We start from the raw sequence: 16,359 nt of genomic DNA, 5'->3' as shown, positions 1-16,359 counted from the left end.
ACTCCTGCAATACAAAGTATAGGCACACATTAGTATGGACATAGTCATAAATCTCAATTTAAAAATTACAGCTTATTTCTGGCCTCTTGTGGGATATAACGAAATGCTGGGGGAGTATTTATATTATACATATTATTAGCACTTAACAAGTTTAGAGCTTTACTATGATCGCAGTAAGTTTACTACGATTTTTGAAAAATTCCGAAACATACAAATCTACTCTTGCGTACTTATGTAGTTAGACTTTTGAGAGGAAAATATATTTACTTGTGGTATTTTAGATGAAGCTAAAACATGTATACCAAAAACTAAGTAGTTTTTTCATAAACACTTCAAGCTTTCTTATGAGCAATTCGTCATGAAAGGACAGCTGGATTAAATAGCATATCAAAAGGAACTTAATAGTACAGAATTTTTGGGGTTTCATAAATATTTATTAATCGTCTTTCAGGATATTCAAAAATCAATATTTTTTAATAACAGATTAATTTATTCTTGTTCCCACTTTTTTGTTTCTATTGAAAACCTTAAATGCATTAGGTATTAAGTTTTCTTGATTTCGTTTATGTTGGTCTCAGAGTAAGCCATTCCCAGGTTGGGCTTATTTAAAAAAAAAAGGCGCATGAAAGGTTTTCCTAGAAAGCCTAACTGGGTGTTGAGTTTTAGCCCGGATATTCGGATTTAATTTTTTCGCAAAAATGGAAAAATTTTCTTTAGTTGTTTTCTTTCAGTTCAAACCAAATAGCTTAATCTAATGCCAAATTCGGGCACGTGGTGGAGAGCACAGCACTTTTCGCCTGCTTTATGTTTGTTGTACCTCAAAGAGAAGTATACTGATTAATAAGAATTTTTCTTCCATATATTTGTATATGTTTCATATGGAACTATATAATAGTTTACTAGCACTCCCGACAAAAGTTATTAGGCCCGAAAATTAGCTATTTCTCACTATATTTCTGCCCCTCCATATCATTCTTTTAACTCCCAAAACCCACTTCCATGCATATTTCCGACTCCCACATACAATCCGTCATCCACTCCCACTCCCATTGCCACTTCCACTCACACACCCACACCTACTTCCACTAACACACCCAACAAAACACCCACACTTACATCTTCTCCCACTGCTACTCTAAGTTCCGCTTCAACTTCCACCCCTTCTCACGCTTCCATCCCAATTCACTCATATACGTATAATCTCTATATCTTGGCATCGCATTTTACTGTCTTCTAATAGAAGCGTGGCTCTGACCATATTTTCAAAACTGCATAAAGATAATTTTTTTTTAAATTCTATAAAGTTTAAATGAAATTTACAAAAAAATCGTTAAACAATTCTTAATTTCGCAGTAAAGTCATTGGCACCTTATCACTAAAGTAAATGTGAATTAAGCGGTTCTATAAATAAATTTGATAACTTTTTGGCACGCTTTTAGCAGCTCAAGTATCAGCAAGCGAGTTCGTGAACACTTAAGGCAAACGGAAGCCCTTCATGTTAATTTATTGTAATGAAACAAAAACAAAAACACTTAGTAGGTTAAAAACCGAAACTTTTAATTAGCTACACTCACCCAACACTATCAACGAATAATTATCTATGAGAGTACCAAATTACTCACTAAGTAATGTCTCGATATTTCAATTAGTTTAATCAAGACAGCGATACAGACACAATTTCATATCGATTAGTTTGTTGCAATTATCGCTTAAATTAGTTTCAGGTGCTTAAGAGCGATCATTTAAAAAATGATTATGACTCTTACCTCAGACTGCTCAAATAAATGTGCACGCAAATATACAAGTACGTGTAAATATTTGTTTTTTAAAGAAGCAAAAAAAATAAAAATAATATAAATAACGTTGTGTAAATTAATTTTGCTTTTGTCTGTCTGTACCAATATGAAATAATTCAAAAAGCAAATAAACTTATCAAATCGAATGCCACAATTAATGAAAAATTTATTTGGCGCTTTGTTTTTTTTATTGTAATGCCTCTTCGTATGAGCCAAATGGTAAATAAATGCATATACAACAAGTAAGGAAGGCTAAGTTCGGGTGTAACCGAACATAACATACTCAGTTGAGAGCTATGGAGACAAAATAAGGAAAATCAATCTGGGGTAACCCTGGAATGTGGTTGTATAACATGTGTATCAAATGAAAGGTATTAAAGAGTATTTTAAGAGAGAATAGGCCATAGTTCTATGGATGAACGCCATTTAGGGATATCGCCATAAAGGTAGACCAGGGCTGACTCTAGAATTTGTTTGTACGATATGGGTATCAAATGAAAGGTGTTACTGAGCATTTTAAGAGGGAGTGGGCCTTAGGTCTATCGGTGGACGCCTTTTCGAGATGTCCCCATTAAGGTGGACCAGGGGTGATTCTATAATGTGTTTGTAGGATATGGGTATCAAATGAAAGCTGTTAATGAGTATTTTGAAAAGGAGTGATCCTTAGTTCCATAGGTGGACGCCGTTTCGAGATATCGCCATAAAGGTGGACCAGGGGTGTCTCTAGAATGTGTTTGTACGATATGGGAATCAAATGAAAGGTGTTACTGAGCATTTTAAGAGGGAGTGGGCATTAGGTCTATAGGTGGACGCCTTTTCGAGATATCGCCATTAGGGTGGGCCAGGGGTGACTCTAGAATGTTTGTACGGTATGGGTATCAAACGAAAGGTGTTACTGAGCATTTTAAGAGGGAGTGGGCATGAGGTCTATAGGTGGGCGCCTTTTCGAGATATCGTCATTAGGGTGGGCCAGGGGTGACTCTAGAATGTGTTTGTACGATATGTGCATCAAACGAAAGGTGTTACTGAGCATTTTAAGAGGGAGTGGGCATTAGGTCTATAGGTGGACGCCCTTTCGAGATATCGCCATTAGGGTGGGCCAGGGGTGACTCTAGAATGTTTGTACGATATGGGTATCAAACGAAAGGTGTTACTGAGCATTTTAAGAGGGAGTGGGCATTAGGTCTATAGGTGGACGCCTTTTCGAGATATCGCCATTAGGGTGGGCCAGGGGTGACTCTAGAATGTGTTTGTACGATATGGGTATCAAATGAAAGGTGGTAAGGAGTATTTTAAAAGGAAGTAATCCTTAGTTCTATAGGTGGACGCCTTTTCGAGATATCGCCATAAAGGTGGACCAAGGGTGACTCTAGAATGTTTGTACGATATGGGTATCAAACGAAAGGTGTTACTGAGCATTTTAAGAGGGAGTGGGCATTAGGTCTATAGGTGGATGCCTTTTCGAGATATCGCCATTAGGGTGGGCCAGGGTGACTCTAGAATGTGTTTGTACGATATGGGTATCAAATGAAAGGTGGTAAGGAGTATTTTAAAAGGAAGTAATCCTTAGTTCTATAGGTGGACGCCTTTTCGAGATATCGCCATAAAGGTGGACCAAGGGTGACTCTAGAATGTTTGTACGATATGGGTATCAAACGAAAGGTGTTACTGAGCATTTTAAGAGGGAGTGGGCATTAGGTCTATAGGTGGATGCCTTTTCGAGATATCGCCATTAGGGTGGGCCAGGGTGACTCTAGAATGTGTTTGTACGATATGGGTATCAAATGAAAGGTGGTAATGAGTATTTTAAAAGGGAGTAATCCTTAGTTCTATAGGTGGACGCCTTTTCGAGATATCGCCATAAAGCTGGACCAAGGGTGACTCTAGAATGTTTGTACGGTATGGGTATCAAACGAAAGGTGTTACTGAGCATTTTAAGAGGGAGTGGGCATTAGGTCTATAGGTGGACGCCTTTTCGAGATATCGCCATTAGGGTGGGACAGGGGTGACTCTAGAATGTTTGTATGATATGGGTATCAAACGAAAGGTGTTACTGAGCATTTTAAGAGGGAGTGTACATTAGGTCTATAGGTGGACGCCTTTTCGAGATATCGCCATTAGGGTGGGCCAGGGTGACTCTAGAATGTGTTTGTACGATATGGGTATCAAATGAAAGGTGGTAATGAGTATTTTAAAAGGGAGTAATCCTTAGTTCTATAGGTGGACGCCTTTTCGAGATATCGCCATTAGGGTGGGCCAGGTGTGACTCTAGAATGTTTGTACGATATGGGTATCAAACGAAAGGTGTTACTGAGCATTTTAAGAGGGAGTGGGCATTAGGTCTATAGGTGGACGCCTTTTCGAGATATCGCCATTAGGGTGGGACAGGGGTGACTCTAGAATGTTTGTATGATATGGGTATCAAACGAAAGGTGTTACTGAGCATTTTAAGAGGGAGTGTACATTAGGTCTATAGGTGGACGCCTTTTCGAGATATCGCCATTAGGGTGGGCCAGGGGTGACTCTAGAATGTTTGTACGATATGGGTATCAAACGAAAGGTGTTACTGAGCATTTTAAGAGGGAGTGCGCATTAGGTCTATAGGTGGACGCCTTTTCGAGATATCGCCATTAGGGTGGGCCAGGGTGACTCTAGAATGTGTTTGTACGATATGGGTATCAAATGAAAGGTGGTAATGAGTATTTTAAAAGGGAGTAATCCTTAGTTCTATAGGTGGACGCCTTTTCGAGATATCGCCATTAGGGTGGGCCAGGTGTGACTCTAGAATGTTTGTACGATATGGGTATCAAACGAAAGGTGTTACTGAGCATTTTAAGAGGGAGTGGGCATTAGGTCTATAGGTGGACGCCTTTTCGAGATATCGCCATTAGGGTGGGACAGGGGTGACTCTAGAATGTTTGTATGATATGGGTATCAAACGAAAGGTGTTACTGAGCATTTTAAGAGGGAGTGTACATTAGGTCTATAGGTGGACGCCTTTTCGAGATATCGCCATTAGGGTGGGCCAGGGGTGACTCTAGAATGTTTGTACGATATGGGTATCAAACGAAAGGTGTTACTGAGCATTTTAAGAGGGAGTGGACATTAGGTCTATAGGTGGACGCCTTTTCGAGATATCGCCATTAGGGTGGGCCAGGGTGACTCTAGAATGTGTTTGTACGATATGGGTATCAAATGAAAGGTGGTAATGAGTATTTTAAAAGGGAGTAATCCTTAGTTCTATAGGTGGACGCCTTTTCGAAATATCGCCATTAGGGTGGGCCAGGTGTGACTCTAGAATGTTTGTACGATATGGGTATCAAACGAAAGCTGTTACTGAGCATTTTAAGAGGGAGTGGGCATTAGGTCTATAGGTGGACGCCTTTTCGAGATATTGCCATTAGGGTGGGCCAGGGGTGACTCTAGAATGTTTGTACGATATGGGTATCAAACGAAAGGTGTTACTGAGCATTTTAAGAGGGAGTGGACACTAGGTCTATAGGTGGACGCCTTTTCGAGATATCGCCATTAGGGTGGGCCAGGGGTTACTCTAGAATGTTTGTACGATATGGGTATCAAACGAAAGGTGTTACTGAGCATTTTAAGAGAGAGGGGGCATTAGTTCTATAGGTGGACGCCTTTTCGAGATATCGCCATTAGGGTGGGACAGGGGTGACTCTGGTATGCTTTTGTACGATATGGATATCAAATTAAAGGTATTAATGAGGGTTTTAAAAGCGAGTAGCCCTTAGATGTATATGTGAAGGCGTTCTCGTGATATCCACCAAAATGTGGACCAGGTGATGCAGAAAATCATCTGTCGGGTACTGCTAATTTATTTATATATGCAATACCACTAACAGTATTCCTGCCAAGATTCCAAGGGCTGTTGATTTCGCCTTGTAGAACTTTTTCATTTTCTTCTACTTAATATGGTAGGTGTCACACCCATTTTACAAAGATTTTTCCAAAGTTATATTTTGCGTCAACAAACCAATCCAGTTACCATGTTTCATCCCTTTTTTCGTATTTGGTATAGAATTATGGCATTTTTTTCATTTTTCGTAATTTTCGATATCGATAAAGTGGGCGTGGTTATGGTCAGATTTCGCCCATTTTTTATACCAAGAAAAAGTGAGCTCAGGTAAGTACGTGGGCTAAGTTTAGTAAAGATATATCGGATTTTGCTCAAGTTATTGTGTTAATGGCCGAGCGGAAGGACAGACGGTGGACTGTGTATAAAAACTGGGCGTGGCTTCCATCGATTTCGCCCATTTTCACAGAGAACAGTTACCGTCATAGAATCTATGCTCCTACCAAATTTGAGAAGGATTGGTAAATTTTTGTTCGACTTATGGCAATAAAAGTATTCTAGACAAACTAAATGAAAATGGGCGGAGCCACGCCCATTTTGAAATTTTCTTTTATTTTTGTATTTTGTTGCATCATATCATTACTGGAGTTGAATTTTGACTTAATTTACTTATATACAGTAAAGATATTAAATTTTTTGTTAAAATTTGAATTTAAAAAATTTTTTTTTAAAAAGTGGGCGTGTTCTTAATCCAATTTTGCTAATTTTTATTTAGCACATATAGAGTAATAGTAGTAACGTTCCTGCCAAATTTCATCATGATATCTTCAACGACTGCCAAATTACAGCTTGCAAAGCTTTTAAATTACCTTCTTGTAAAAGTGGGCGGGGCCACGCCCATTGTCCAAAATCTTACTAATTTTCTATTTTGCGTCATAACGTCAACCTATCTACCAAGTTTCGTCGCTTTATCTGTCTTTTGTAATGAGTTATCGCACTTTTTCGGTTTTTCGAAATTTTCGATATCGAAAAAGTGGGCGTGGTTATAATCCGATATCGTTCATTTTAAATAGCGATCTGAGATGAGTGCTCAGGAACCTACATACCAAATTTCATCAAGATAACTCAAAATTTACTCAAGTTATCGTGTTAACGGACGGACGGACGGACGGACGAACGGACGGACGGACGGACGGACATGGCTCAATCAAATTTTTTTTCGATCCTGATTATTTTGATATATGGAAGTCTATATCTATCTCGATTCCTTTATATATGTACAACCAACCGTTATCCAATCAAACTTAATATACTCTGTGAGCTCTGCTCAACTGAGTATAAAAACACTTACACACACATGTACATTGTTGTCTTTATTTGCTACCACATGTACATTTATTATATCTTTCCAGTAATTAGATTGAATTCGCACAGAAAAAAACAACAGCAAATTTTTGCAACTTAGATGTTGTAAGCGAAAATTTGCAATTAAAATTGTGAATAGATGAATGTGAATTTTTCACTTCCGTTTTAAAAACGTAAAGGGCCCATTACTGATACTTAGCATAGACTTGACTTGACTTGGCGTAAACTTACCAACTTAGCCACTATTATACTCCACTTAGCTCATACAATCTGGCATCATAATCAGCTGTTTTCCAGCTGTCATTTTATTGTGAAATATTTGCTACAAAATTTGGTGGTTTTTAAACAAAGTTAATTTTGAGTACTACAATTAATTTATGAGTGTAAAAATTAATAAATAAAATAAAAATAAATGTCAATTTGTATGACAAAATGTCAAAATGAAATGGAAACAAACAAATGGCATCTCAAAATGTAAACGTCACTAGAACTTACATAGAAAATCAAAATTCAACAGACTTCTAAGTCAAGTTAACCGTTGCTAAGTTTTGAGTAATCAGAAACATGCAATGTTCATTTAACAGAACTTTAAGTTACAGTTCTCAAGTCAAGTCAAGTATATGCTAAGTATGAGTAATGGGCCCTTAAGACTTTACTTTTCACATATCAAAGTGATACAAATAAATATTTTCTTTAAATTTTACGTCTTCTTTTCTTTGCATAAACAAAATTAAACTAGCTAATCCTAAATGCCAGCTTAATGTAAAAAAGTACATAATTCTTAGGTAGATATGATTGGTAACTGGTGCTCACCAACAACTCCTATTCACGGGTTTAGTGGCAAAACAGCAACAAATAAAGTTACTAGAGTTTTAAGTTATTGGTGCCAAAGTCCGAAAGAATAGTGTGAGGATTTGGATATAATGATGGACAGGCTTGAAATGAGGTAGAAATAGGCAAAGACGTTTGAAAATGGGAAAAAGATGAGAAAGAAGGGAAGAGAGGTCGAAAGCTATGGGAAAATACTTAAATTATTCATTTGTAAGTCGCTGTTTATACAGAAATACCTTTGTTGGTGCAACTCGTTACTTCAAGAGGGTAATTGCAGCAACAAAGCGGACGAGCATTGAGTCGCTCGTGTTCGGTAGCTCGCTTTGCGTTGCCTTTCTTTTTTTCACGAATTTTTTCTCTTCAACATTTTTTTTTTAAATGCTACTATTTTTGCATTTAACGAATTAATATTTGACTTTTGTTCGAAATAATGAATATTTGGTGCTTCATTTTGAATTTTTGAATGAATAAAAAAGTTTTTTTTTAGAAAAATGTCAAAAAGTTGCATGAAGAGAGTGGTCGTGAGTAAATTGAATGTCCAAGAACAGAATTCGCCGATAATGAGCAACAAAAATATATTTTTGTAAACTCGTTCTAAGCAAACCGGTTTTAAAAAAATTAAACGTACACAGGAAATCCCATATCACTCTCACTCTCATATGCCCATACCTTCTCGCTCCTCATCTCCCTCTATATTTCCCTTACCTCTAACTCCAATACCTCCAAAATAATATTAGTACATTATCTTTCTCTGCAGATTCGACTTTAATGCCATGCATCGGGTAAGCTTTTGACTTAAGTTTTTTTTTCCCAGAGGCTATTATGTTTAAAAAAATTTCGATCACAGCGCCACCTGTGTTATCTTAGAACACCACACTAAGATCAACAAGTAAATATAAAGAAAATATTCAGTCTAGAACAAGTCATGCAGTGTGTAGAAATAATGGGTGTCACGCATTAAAAGCGAGTACTTTCCCTGACGCGACTTTGTGAGGCACCTTTAACTCAAAAACTCAAGTCAGAGTAAATGCTCGCTGCATAAGACCGAATATGTGCATACAACTAAATTTCCGATTATCTAGTTACTTACTAAATGCTGAGTTAAAGGTGATTGCTCTATTTTTCATATCTTCTCTCCTCAATCCAAATCAACCACCAATTTATAGCCTTTTTTCAAACGCACTGGCTCATCTGGCTGCTCACTATCCACGAATCAAATACTGCGTTGTGGCGAAAAACCTCGCTTATCACAACGTTCCGTTTTAATATATAAAAATAAATTTTGATCTTTATCCTCTTCAGTCCACACTCTAATTTTGCAATTTGTAGGCACTGCTAAGGTTAATGAAGTTGAATCATCTGCTGGATCGCCTGGTAACAAATATTCACTTGTGATGCGCGTATTTGTTGTTGTTGTAGCAGGCGCACCTTTAGTGGTGGTTGTGATAATGCTCGTTTTCTTTCTCGGACTCACTTTAGAAATGGGTGGTAGTTTCTGTCGTTGTTGTTGTTGCTTTTGCGTTTGCTTGTTTGGTGTCTCCTCTTCTTCGATGGTTATTGTACGCCTGCGCGTATTCGTCAATGCGAAATTTCTACAAACTCGTTTCGTATTCTCCTCCACAATTGTTATACACAAATCATGCATGACCATGGAACAAATTTTGATGATGTGTCTTTTTTATAGGAGTTTCGCGTGTTGTTTTAGAATTTTTTTTTGGGTTTTAAGAAGTACTTCAACAGCTGCTTGAAGCGTTTTTGTGTATTTTTAGTTGATTTTACTGTCTATTAAAAATCGTTTTAAATTCACTCACTGTATCTGTTATATATTTGTTTTTGAAATTGTGTGTCTTGTTTTTATTTTAAGCGAATCGAAAATGATTTGCACTTAATTCGTTTCACGCTTTCAGGGGATTTTTTTTTTAATATCGCTTAGATGTTTGTCACGTCTCAATACCTTTTTAAGTTATTTTGTATTTAACTTCGCGTTTAATTTTTATTACTTATTTGTCTCTTGATATAGCGGCTGACATGCGCTTTTATACAGATCTTGAAACTGATTCATAGATTTTTATTTGTGGATATTCTAGGGAATTATTTATTAGAAAAAATAATTATAAACTCGACTTAATTTGTGATTTGTTTTATTTTTTCTTAAAGTTATAAAATTAAAAAAAATTTGATCGAACTTCATCATTTGTATTTGGGCCGAGCTAAAAAGGATTTCGAAATTTTGTATGGAATAGACCACAAATAAATTTTTTAGCACGTTAGATAATAAACATGTTTTTATTAACATAAATATTTCAATCAAACAAATATGCCGTTTCATAGCTTTCGAAATGCTGATTTTGCTACATTAAAAAGAAAATAAGGGTGGAAATTGTAGAGGGGAGAAAGAAAAGGGGGCGATGAAGAAAATGGAGAGAGCGTCAGTGAAGTAGAACAAGGGGAAAGTGAAAAGAAAAATAAGAGAAGAAACAAGAGAAGGGAAGATTATAAAGAAAACTAGAGAAAGTTTGTGGAAAGGAAATTGGGGCAGGGAGGGGGGGGGGGGTGAAAAATCAAGAAATTGAAAGCTGGAAGATAAGAAGGAAAGAAAACATAGAGAACGGGTGGGAGAGGCAAGAAGATAAAAACATTTTTTTTGCAGAAACTACAATATGATAATTGCCTTTGTTTACTGGGGGAGTATATACATCGAAGGAAGAAGTATTATGGGGCAGGAGAACGTCTTAATTATCTCTCATTATCTTATTTATAAAAGTGAATACGATTTTTAAAATAGTACCTGCCTAAGTCTCATATTGTTTCACTAAAAGTTTTCAATATTTGGTATAGAAATTCCATATTAAAGGGCAAAAAGTAGAAAAGAATGTGATAGACAGTGAAGAAGGAAAGCGGCGCGCACTTTTTAAACATCGGAAAAACAAATTTTCCGGCAGAACAAAGCTGCCGGGTACTCTAGTTTTGTAAAAGATTTCCCTAGATATTAGAAACGAATAAATTTCTAAACCTTATAAAAACTAAAATATAAATATATTTTGATATGGGTACAAATAACTCTGACGTCATTTATACCACTCCTAAAGAGTAGGTTAGGTTAGGTTGAACTGGCCGGTCCATGAGGACCTCACATAGACTGAATAAGTCCGTAGTGTTACAAGAAGTTGGTTTTAACGACCAAACTGAAAAACCCTATCAAAAACCAGGACCTATGTTATAAAATAACTCCGTCCTCTTGGCAAACACTAGAAGCTTCCTAGGGTTTAAGCCACTTGCTGCTTCTAGATCTGACAGCTGTATCACTCCTAATAGTTGGAGTCTTAGCCTGGCAAGCGCAGGGCAAGAGCACAGAACGTGCTCGATCGTTTCCTCCTACAGCCCACACTTCCTACATCTGCTATCACTGACCAAGCCTAATTTAAAAGCATGTGACGCCAGAAGCCACTGTCCAGTCAGAATACCCGTCGTGAGTCTACAGTCCTCCTTTTCAATGATAGAAGCAACTTTGTTAGTCTAAAGTTGTAAGACCTACACACAATCTTCCACACTTTACAGCCCCGCGCTTGAACCCACGTCTTTCCTGCTTGGGCGATCATGTGCACCTCTCGCCTTCGCTTAATTTCGCCCAGTCTAATTGTGACGTCTATGGAGCAAGCTGCAAGGGATGCGCACTTTTTAGCTAATTCATCCGCTTTTTCATTCCCATCTATTCCCATATGCCCTGGGACCCAATATACATAGATGTATGCTTCTCCCTGTCCCGATTCTCTCCAGGGACTGCTTACACTCTAACACGCATTTAGATGTGTGGTATGCGAGATTATTGCCTTAATTGCTGCTTGACTGTCAATATAAAAGTTAACCGATTGCAGCTTGGGCTATTTTCTTCCACGGTTTCTACTGCTTTGGTTGCCTAAAGAGTATAAATGTATCAATAAAAAAAATATTAAAAATTTATTTTTAAAAATGCCTAGCCCGAAACATTCAGTATTGATATTACCACGATTAATTGTAAGCAAGTTATTTTATTATTGTTTTATTGTTTGAAAACCCGCACCTTAGTTTAGAAATAATTTGTATTAGCTTAACAATGGTCTATGACAGTTTTGTTGCAAAACTTTTTGTTTCAAAAATCTTTTGTTTTGTTTTATGAGTTTTATTCATATAAATGTCACAAAGTTTATCAGCTCTAGTGTACATACATATTTTCGGAATTTTGTTTATTTTGAAAAAAACTTATCTGTTGCTTTCGGCCGTTTCGAAAAAAATAAAAAATAAGTTTAACAGTTTTATTGGAGGAAAAAATAAGCTGATGTGTTGATTGCTGCAGTTTTAGTTTTTATGTTACAATCACTTAAATTTTCTCACGCCAAAAACTGGTGTCTTAACGTCAAACTAGAACTCATGAAACTGGCGTTCGTTAAGAAATAAAGTTTTAAAATAGAACCATCAACGGCGGGGCAGTATCTAAGGAATTATGCATTCAATAAATACCACAAAATTATAATTTACCAAACCTTCTTAAATAAGTCTTAAAGCATATATTGAGGGAATTTATAATTTTAAAGGCCAAAGTTGCTCATCGGAAACTTTCTCTTTTGAAAATAGTGAGTCAGTGATATGAAAGAGGAACTCTTTATCGAAAGCAAAAGACAAAGGTCATTGTTAATAATTTGTTTCCTTGCTTCTATGATTGAGTTGTATATATAGATAAATACATGTACTACGTAGGTACGTAGGTTTTGACTGAGTATTCCCCTGATATAAATTTAGATTGTTATCACTTTTTATATGAAGGCGTATAGCACTAATATTTACTGATGCCAACTGCTCTAATCTGTTTGTTGATAACGAGCGATTATTCTTGTACCTTTTTTAGCCCAGTTGACTTAGTAAGTATGCACAAGCATTTATTAGAGTACGGAAATAGTAGTTATAATCCTCTGATAAAAGATCTACTGCAAAGAGAAATTATGAAAAAAACAAAAAATGTATGATTGAAAACTGCTGCAAATCATTAATTTGGTAGGGGATGGCGTTGTGGAGATTAATGACATCGAATCAGAAATGGATCGATACTGTTTCAGGTAAATATATTCTAAAAAAATACCTGAATACATTTTATACTTCTCAATCTATGTTATATTCTGAACAAAACAAGAAACAAAAACAAGAAAAAAAGTCTTTTATCAGGCCATTTTTGAATAAATCTTGTATTTGTGTCGAAATATCGATTTTTCGGTTTTGTTTTTGAAATATGATAGCCATGTACAGCTGAATCTGGCGACGCTTATGAAATCTATTAACTGTGATTCAAGGCCTCAAAAAATAGTGCTCAACAGCCTGTTTCGAGATATCTGAGGCCAACTTGGAGAAGCCAGTCTCAATGAAGTCTTTCTCCAACTGTCCCTAACAACTCAATGGAAACCCCTCATATTCTGCTACAAAATATGGGTGCCTAGAGGATGCCTGTCTAGCGCGGATCATCTTGATCCATTCACAAACCATGAAGTAGCCAACGAAACCGTTGGGCATTTATTCGTCACACCATAACCATATCTGCGTAAAGCTGATAAGTAAACGCCCCTTTATACACGTTATTTCCGTTAAAACATGCAAAGTTTACCACCGGCCCACATGTTGGATGATAACTTCAAAACTGGTTGGTAGAAACTAGAACAAAGTTATGAGCCTAACCCCCATAAGCAGAGGCTGTTTAATATTAATTTTGTTGAGAAATATCTTATGGTAACGTAGGTCAACATTTTGGCTAATATCTCCCATTCAAGATCACTTAAAGAAATAAAATTTCTTCTCCATAAAATGTCTATTGAACATCTTTTGCACCTCAGAACATCCTTGTCCTCAGTGTGACTCGGCGGCGTCAACTTTTGAAATAATTCTCATAGGGTCCTTAGGTTTCACTGTGAATCGGCCATTTATGGTAGCAACACTTATTAACGACTTAAGACGTTTCTACGGAAACCCCAAAATCTAGCCATAACGACAAACTTTGTAGAAAACGAAAACTTAGTTTGGGCGTTCGTTTTCCTCAACCACTGTAACTCCAGTGTGGTTTTATATGACAAGTCGTTTTCAAAAATCGACAAGTCCACGAAAAAATTTAGTTTTGGTCAGAATCAGAGAATTTGATTGAAATTGATATTCAATTAATTTTATAATAATCGACAAAATTTGCTTAATGTTACTTTAAAGTATTCCAAGTGTGATTTAAAGACCAACTCAAGAAGTAGTATGGGTATAGCAAGGTTAAATAAATATATAAATATTTTTTCTATTATTTTCACAAAAAAAAAAAAAAAAAAAAATATATATATATTTTTATCAGAATCGATTTTTGCAAAAATGATTTGATTAAAGAATTTTATTTTTGCAATTTCTTCAGAAAATTGCATGGATTGAGAACATGGAAACACTGTACAATGAAAGAAAATTTTAAAGTTGGTTTAAATTGAAGTTAGGTACACCGTTTGGTAATTAAGAAAACATATCGAGCTATTACATAACGGAACATTGAAAAATATAATTTGGAAACGAATTCTAGAACACGCGTCTATGGCTTTGCTTGAAAATCATAAACAGTATCTTCTCGGTTTCAAATCTCTAGGGACTTATTCTGTAACTCTATCCGAAAGGTAACGCTATTCAAATGCTTTGAAGTTATGTAAATATTTTTTCAAATTCGGAATTATTCGAATATTTTGTTACTACACGAACACTATTGAGTCATTTAGTATATACGAGATCCTCACTGACGGGGCCATTCAACCTAGCCCGATGTTTTAAAATCTCTTTAACCTTTGTTTTAAATTTGCAAATTGAGTTTTTTTTTTAAATTCACTTGTTTTTTTTTTACTTTGAATTTCCCCAATTTACTTCGCTACGTATGTTGTTAAATTTCACAAAAGAAGCTACTGTACTGCCGACAATGGAATTTCTTCTTGCCACTTAAGAATTCAGCCTGCGTCCTTAGATGTCCGTAATGAACTGAAAATGCATTAATTCAAATAGCGACACGAACTTATCGCATTTCACTGGTTGCACCGTAACAAAAACAAATTTAGCATAACAAAAAAGAAGCGATAAACAGTAAACACTAAAATATGCAAATATTAGCAAAAGGTTGTTATGGATTCTCGTACCTACACATAGCACTTTTTGCATTTTCAACACTTTTTTGCTTACTTCACAGCTGCAGGATTGACAGCGAAAAGTGGAGAAGCATTCTTTGCTTTGCACACCTGCGCGCTTGTCCTGTTGCACTCGTCACTAATCCTTGAGTTGTTTGAATAAGACAAAGGTTTTCACTTCCACTCATTGCTTACACGCCTTGTGGCATGTCTTATGCGCGCGTGAAGCGCTTCTTTCAAAGGAGTGGCACTTTTACTACGCCACAATAACACAAATCACACTTCACAAATATTAACACACGCGTTGCCAACTATGCGTAGATAAGTTTTTATTAAAATTTTACTTTTCAATTTATTCTACAATTATTTAAAAATTATATTCAACACGCACACGCTTTGCAAAATATCTTGAACTTTTCTTTTTCGGTTCTGCCTGCAAATGCATTTCAGAACAATTTTATTGTTGTTGAAAATTATCTCAAAGCATGCTATTGCGCTATTAAGTGAGGTGCGCGCTATTCGTACGACACTTTAACCGCTACTAAATTGATAGCAATACGAGTGTGCTAATAACTGCTGGCAAGCGTGTGTGAAATTCATCCCAAGCTTGGCGCACGTCAATTAGTTTTGATAACTTACCATTATCCCCAAAATCTCATACCAATGTGTGAATATGTGTGTGCCGTGTGCTAATCTTGTCAGCAGGTGTGTGGAAGTAAAAGCTTTTGTGTGAAGCTTATTTTCTGTTTCGTGTTTGTAGGTGGTTTGAAAAAGCTTTCTCAAACTTGAATGTGTGTGTGATTATATGTGGGTTGTTGTCTTCCATTTTTGCATAGATTTGGCACCACTGGCGCTCCATATATGCGAAGATTCAGCTTTTAGTTCATGTATTATGATATTAGGACACATAAAAAATTTGAATCTACTTTTGTAAAGGGATTTATTTGCATTTTACATAGCCATAGTTGTTGATTGGGCTGGATGAAAAAATTGTGGTTTTTATTTGCTATTAGTAATCTGAATTCGGGTGTAATGATTCTATAAGCAAGAAAACACCCTTGCGAAAACTGTGGGGAAAAGTCATAACTAACTTTAGGCTGTGTTTTAGATATGGTGGACAGACGGTTAGAGAACGTAACGGCCAGTCGAAAAACCAAGCGGGAAGCATTGCTCTGAGCTCGACTTTGGTGCGAACGAGGGTGGTCCGATGGTACTTGCGATTTCCCCGAATTATTTTGAAAGCATGATATCCAATTAGGGAGTATGAGAGTATCTCAGGCAGCTGTCACACGGATTTCCTAGTTGAAATTGGTACAGCGTGACGTTGTGAGGAGTTCTGAGCGTTGTTGCGCACTTTAGTATTCGCAGGGCTCCCCTGAATTGTAATGAATTATTTCAG

General features: G+C 36.5%; 2 protein-coding genes across 3 annotated transcripts in view; one reads left to right on the top strand and one right to left on the bottom strand.

The window, feature by feature from the left end:
* LOC137239137 (cGMP-dependent protein kinase, isozyme 1-like) overlaps nucleotides 1-15,510 on the bottom strand; it is a 94,762-nt gene extending 79,252 nt beyond the window's left edge. The window contains exon 1 of the mRNA XM_067764101.1: nucleotides 14,973-15,510. The gene's annotated coding sequence lies outside the window, so the exon portion shown is untranslated. The remainder of the gene's footprint in view (nucleotides 1-14,972) is intronic.
* rk (rickets) overlaps nucleotides 1-16,359 on the top strand; it is a 667,150-nt gene that overhangs the window by 11,071 nt on the left and 639,720 nt on the right. The window lies entirely within an intron of this gene.

Source organism: Eurosta solidaginis, chromosome 2 (assembly GCF_040869045.1).
Source record: "Eurosta solidaginis isolate ZX-2024a chromosome 2, ASM4086904v1, whole genome shotgun sequence".
NCBI lineage: Eukaryota > Metazoa > Arthropoda > Insecta > Diptera > Tephritidae > Eurosta > Eurosta solidaginis.
Note: the sequence above shows the minus strand (reverse complement) of the source record. Positions and strands in the feature narration are given on the sequence as shown.